We start from the raw sequence: 6,961 nt of genomic DNA, 5'->3' as shown, positions 1-6,961 counted from the left end.
GAGAACCAAATAAAATGATCTATTCCAGTATCTAGTGAAGCTTTTGTGCTTCACTATAGTTGAAATCATCAAAAACATTCATTCATTTGATTATTAAATTTTAACTTACTACTTAAGGGGGCTTGCTTTCACCAATTGTAAATTGGGAATGAAACCAGTATCTTCTTAAGATTATTATTTGGATTTCAATGAGGTAATATTTGCAAGGTACTTAGTATAGTGTCTAGCCCATATTTGTTTGCTTAATTCATAACACTCATCACTGCCATTAAATTATGCATTTCTTTGTATATGATCTGCTTTCCCCTACCAAAAGGTCTTGCATTTTCAGAGCCTAGTGGAGTTCAACAATTACCGGTTGAATGAATTAATGAATACTCAATGAATAAGATTTTCCCTAAACTCTAAAAACAAAACAAAACAAAACAAAACTGCATACTAATATCTCTCACGAAGAGAGATGCAAAAATTCTAAATAAAATACTAGCAAACCTAATCCAACAACATATTTTAAAAAATTATACACCATGATCAAGTGGGCTTCTGATCTGGGGCACAGGGATGGTTTAACATATGCAAATCAATCAATGCAATATACCACATAAACAAAATAAAGAATTAGAATTATAAGATCATATCAATAGATGCAGAAAAAGCCTCTGACAAGATACAGCATCCATTTATGATTAAAACACTTAAAAAGTAGATATAGAAAAAAAAGTATTTCAAGCTAATAAAGGCCATATACGACAAACCTCCTCAGCTAACATTATATATATCGGTGAAAAACTGGAAACGTTTCCTTTAAGATTAGAACGAGACAAGGCCATCCACTATCATCACTGTCATTCCATATAATATTAGATGTCCAAGTGAATGCAACCAGGTAATAGAAAGATATAAAACATTCAAAAACGAAATTAAGAAGTCAAACTGACGCTATTTGTGGATGACATTATTCTCCATATAGAAAACCTAAAAGACTTCATGAGAACACTACTAGAAATAATAAACAAATATAGTTTCTGGATACAAAATCAATGTTCAAAAATCCATAGCATTCCTCACTCTAATAATGAATTGTCAGAAAAAGAAATTTAAAAAAAAATTCCTTTTGCAACTGCAAAGGAAAATATTAAAATTCCTAAAAATAAACCTAACAAAACATTTGAAGGACCTATACAATGAAAACTATAAGACTACTAAAATAAATTGAAGACACAAATAAATGAAAAAAAAATATTCTGTGTTCTTGGATAGGAAGAATAAAGTTAAAATAATCTATTACCTAACACATTATATGAAAAATGAAAAAAAAAATTCTGTGTTCTTGGATAGGAAGGATAAAGTTAAAATAATCTATTACCTAACACATTATATGAAAAATGAAAAAAAAAATTCTGTGTTCTTGGATAGGAAGGATAAAGTTAAAATAATCTATTACCTAACACATTATAACACATTATAGATTTAATGCAATGCCCATCAAAATCCCATCGACAATTTTAAAGAAATAGAATAAAAAATGATCAGATTTGTATGGAAACAATAAAGACCCTGAATCACCATAGCAATCCTGTTTTTTTCTGCTGAAAAAGAAAAAAGCTGGAGAAATCATTTTGCCCAATTTCAAATTATTCTACAAAGTGACAATAATCAAAACAGTATGGGCTTTGGGCTCTCTGAGTGCACTATGGTAATTGGCAAGAACAAGCACTTTATGAAAGGTGGCCAAAAAAGAGCCACGAAGAAAGTGAGAGACTCATTTTCTTAGAAAGATTGATATGATGTAAAAGCACCAGCTATATTTAATATAATAAATATTGGGAAAATATTACTCATAAGAACTCAAGGAACCAAAATCACATCTAATGATCTCAAGTGTCGTGGTTTTGAAGTGAGCCTAGCTGATCTGCAGAATGATGAAGTTGCATTTAGAAAATTCAAGCTAATTACTAAGGATGTTCAGGGCAAAAACTGCCTGACTAATTTTCATGACATGGATCTTACTCGTGTCAAAATGTGCTCCATGGTCAAAAAAATGGTCATGATTGAAGCTCATGTTGATGTCAAGACTACCAATGGTTATTTGCTTCGTCTGTTCTGCATTTGTTTTACTAAAAAACAACAACAATCAGATTTGGAAGACCTCTTATACTCAGCATCCACAAGTCTACCAAATCCAGAAGAAAATGATGGAAATCATGACCCAAGTGCTGCAGACAAATGACTTGAAAGAAGTGGTCAATAAATTGATTCCAGATGGCATTGGAAAAGACGTAGAAAAGGCTTGTCAATCAATTTATCCTCTTCATGATGTCTTTGTTAGAAAAGTCAAAATGCTGAAGAAGCCCAAGTTTGAGTTGGGAAAACTAATAGAGCTTCAGGGTGAAGTTAGCAGTTCTGGAAAAACTACTGGAGATGAGACAGGTGTTAAAGTTGAACGAGCTGATAAATATAAGCCTCCAGTCCAAGAATCTGTTTTAAATTCAGAATTTTCATGGAGACAAATAAAACCTATTTGTGATGTTAAAAACAAACAAACAAACAAAAAATCAGCATGGTATTGGCAGAAAAACAGACACGCATACCAGTGGAATGGAATTAAGAGTCTAGAAGTAAATCCCTCTTTATATGGCAAATAATTTTCAACAAAGGACCCAAAAATATACAATGGACAAAGGAAAGCCTCTTCGATAAATGGTGTTGGGAAAACTGGAAAACCACATGCAAAAGAAAAAAAAAAACATAGACTGTTGTCTATCACCACACAGAAAAAATAACTCGAAATAAATTAAGGACCTGATTGTAATACCTGAAATAATAAATTACGTGGAAGAAAATGTAGATACCAAACTCATGGACCTGTGACTTGAAAAGGATTTTATGAATTTGACTTCAAAGGCAAGGAAAGTAGAAGCCAAAATAAATTAATGGGACTATATAAAACTAAAAAGTTTTTACACAGCAAAAGAAACTGTCAACAAGGCAATCATCTGCATGGGAGAATATATTTGCAAAGAATGACTCTGATAAGTGCCTAATATCCAAAATATACAAAGAACTCATACGACTCACTAACAACAAAAATTAAACAATCTTATTAAAAAGTATGAATAGAGGACCTGAACAGACACCTCTTCCAAGGCATACAAATGGCCAACAGACATATGAAAGGATGCTCAACTTCATTAACTATTAGGGAAATGAAAATCAAAACCACATGAGGTAACATCTCACACCTGTTAGAGTGGCTACCATCAACAGTACAATTGAGAGTTTGTGGTGAACAGGAACCCTCATACACTGCTAGTGGGAATGTAAATTGGGACAGCCACTATGGAAAACAATATGGAAGTTTATCAAAAAGTTAATAGAATTACAATATGACCCATCTGTTTCTTTTCTGGATATTTCCCCCAAAATACCTTAAAAACGATTATCCAGAAAGATATATGCACCTTGATGTTTATAGCAACATTATATATGGTGGCCAAGAGACGGAAACAACCAAAATGTCCTAAAATAGGTGATAGGATAAAGAAGATGTGGTATATATTCAATAGAATATTACTCAACCATAAGAAAAGATAAAGTACTGTAATTTGTGACAATATGGATGGATCTTGAGATTACCATGCTAAGCAAAATAAATTAGACAGAAAAAGTTCAGAATCATATTATTTCACTCATATATGGGATATAAAACTGAAAGCAACAAGCAAACATGGCAAACTGACAGTGTCATGGACACAGACAATGAATTGGTTCTCACTAGAGGGAAATGGAGAAGTGGGGAGGTAGATAGGGGTAAAGGGATCAAATATTTGGTGACAGAAGGAAATTTAACTTTGGATAGTGAATACACAATGCAATATAGATATAATTTATTATTGAATTATACATTCAAAACATATATATTTTCATTAATCCATATCACTCTAATAATTTTAATAAAAAATAATAAATGAGCTCATTTGGTTATTTTCAAATATGTAAAATAATAAAAAATGAGCCTTGTGGTATATGAAATGTGGGTGAGGTGATTTTTCATGGTTCACTGGGTGGGGCAAGGGGGGTTCACCAGTAATGCAGATTCAAGTTTAGTGCCAGTATTGAGCCTGCAGCCTTTGAGTAAATGGCTCAGAGCATTCCAAGTCGATCCACTGCCTACTTGGGTCCCAAGTTTTCCCCATGGCTTTTTCAAGAAAGATTGCAGCATAGGCTAAGGCTGGCTACTCATTGCCAAATGGGCCTCCAGTGGTGACCGATTTGTGTGGGGCAGCGTCCCAGGGAGTTACCACTGTGGAGCAAGTAACTTTTTCTAGGCTAATGCAGATTCAGATTTGGCTGTGTGCAGAGAGGGCCCAATACAGGAAAGATGACACCCAACCATAAGCTGCATGGGAGAATGGATCAACACAGGGACAAACTTGGCTCTCCCTCTAACCCTCACCCTGAAGCCACACAACTGTCTCTCCCTGTATGTCTCTGGCATCTCCCAAGTGCTGTCCCTCTGCAAGAGATGAGTATTAGTGCCTGTGAGTGAGTGAGTCTGTGTACAGGCCCTGTAAGAGGACATCTAAGTTTCCAGCTACCTTCAGTCTCACTTGGACAGATGGAATTCCCACTGTTTTTTCATATTTAGATATTGTGGGCACTTCTCTTCCTGGCACTGGTGCTCCGGACTGGAGACTCCAGTGTGGTTATGGAAATCTTTGCTCTTCAGAGGGCAATTTTGTGGTCTAGAGATCTCTCCTAATTCTCAGTCACCACACATGGGTGTGGATCCTGCCCATTATGCATTTTCGTTCCTTTTATTAGTTTCATCGTGGCTTTTTGTTTATATCCATAGTTATAGGATTTCTGTTTAGCTCAGATGGTTCACCAGGTTTATTGTTTTATAATTTAGTTGTGATTTTAATGTGATCATGGGAGGAGGGAAACACAGTATTTTCCTGCTTCACCATCTTGCTCCATCTCCAAAAGTTATTTTTGAAAATAATTTAATTGCATTAAATTGTACCATATTAACTATCAATTTAAATAGCTGTTGCTTATACAGAGTTTTTCTAATATTATGGCTATAAATAATGTTTATATTAATATATTTGCTTAAGAATTTTTTCTGCATTTTGGATCAGTTTCCTAGGATAGATTCCTAGAAGCATTATTACTAAGTTATATATGTATATTTTGAATTCCTAAGTTTATAGTCCATAAGCATTCTTTGCTCACTCCATGCTCTCACTACAGCCAAAATTTAATTTTATCTTTTTAAAGCTCCATAATAGGTGTAGCAGGTTAATGAACCAACATTTCTGTAACATTTGACTTTTCTAATTCTAAGAGCTCAATATCAAATAGTAGAATGATCAGAAATTATTAGAAAGGGTATATAAAATAGAATTATTTTGGTTGCAATTAACTCACTTGAGTTGGCTTAACCAAGAAAGATATAATTTATTCTAAATAAACAGGATTTCTAGAGAGACCCAAGAATGAGGGAAAAATAACTAAAAGAAGGCAACTAAAAGCAAAGACGATACCAGTGCTTTAAAAAATCTTTTTTTTTCCTATTTCATTTTTTTCACCTTAGAAAAACTTTCTTTGCTTCTCCAGTTCCCATAAAAAAATATGTTAATGGTATAAAATCTGAAGAGAAACTGATATAATTCTTTTAGTTGCAATTACAAATTTATAGAGAAGCATCTCCAATTATTCCAGGTTGCATCAGATCCCCATCCACTATCTTGCTAATGTGAAAACATGGTTGAGGTATGAAATATTCCCATAAACTTAGCATATAATTAAGTAGTCCAGTAAGTTTTTAGTATAAAATATTCAAAGATGGGAGCCCTAATGGATTTAGATGTTCCAATTATCCTAAAAAAATGTCCATAGTCTCAAAATCTAACATTTATTCTTAAAAAATGATTAAAGGGAATTTTGTCATGAGTCTAAAACTTTCTATAACTGAAGAGTTTTTCTAACTCACTTGAGTGTTAATAGGTAATAACTCTTGAAAACTAAGTATTCAAACATCACATTAAATCTATCCTTTGAGTTTCAACCTTTAAATTGTACAGTGAAACTGCATAGTGTTACAGCATTTAACTAATTTATAGAAAATCTTGTAGAAATTAAATGAGGCATTATATATCTTTTGCAGCAAGCATCAAAATAATATCTCTGCCTCTCTCTCCCTGTTCCATATCCAAAACATGATTTTGCAGAAGAGAAAACTGAGATAAAAAATATTCAATAACTTTCTCGAGACCACACATATATGCAGAAGGAATGTCAGGACTAGAATTTGGTCAATTAATGTTAGGTCATTGATTTTTACAATATATCATAACATATATTTTTATAGCTCTGAATAAGAGAAAGTGTTACTTGGATATTAGACATTTTGAATTAATAATTTTTAAATTATTAATAGTTGCACACACATAAAATTCAAATTGCAAAAGGGTTTCCAGTTAAAAGGAAGTCTCAGGTTACAAAATATACATGTTGATGAGATATCTGGATATCTTCCCCCTTAAGTTTTTATTACACTGGCAGTCATGCTTTTACACTTCAGCAAGGGCAGAAGAAGCTCCGAGAAATGTGACCAGTCCAAGAGGAAAAAACTACAGAGACTCATCTCAAGGAACTACCAGTCTTCTAAGGAAAGCCTCTATAGAAAAATAGAAGTCAAAAACACAAAAAGGTGAAGATGGAGGAGTAGGTAAATGCTGTTCTTACCTCCTCTCATAACCACATCAAGGAGTAGGTAAATGCTGTCCTTACCTCCTCTCATAACCACATCAAGCTTACAAATAAACTACAGAACCACCATTGAGTATTGTCTGAAGTCTAGCTGAACATGTCTTACAACTATGGACATATAGAAGAGACCACCTCAAGACTGGTAGGAGAGATAAAGATGCAAAACCAGCTGTTCTAATAACTA

At 33.5% G+C, this 6,961-nt stretch overlaps 1 pseudogene; it reads left to right on the top strand.

Annotated features, from left to right (window-relative positions):
• The first annotated feature begins 1,693 nt into the window (after positions 1 to 1,693).
• Positions 1,694 to 6,961, top strand: part of LOC102889684 — a 31,504-nt pseudogene continuing 26,236 nt past the window's right edge.

Source organism: Pteropus alecto, unplaced genomic scaffold (genome assembly GCF_000325575.1).
Source record: "Pteropus alecto unplaced genomic scaffold, ASM32557v1 scaffold459, whole genome shotgun sequence".
Classification (NCBI taxonomy): Eukaryota; Metazoa; Chordata; class Mammalia; order Chiroptera; family Pteropodidae; genus Pteropus; species Pteropus alecto.
The sequence above is the reverse complement of the archived record's forward strand: the minus strand, read 5'-3'. Positions and strand labels throughout refer to the sequence as shown.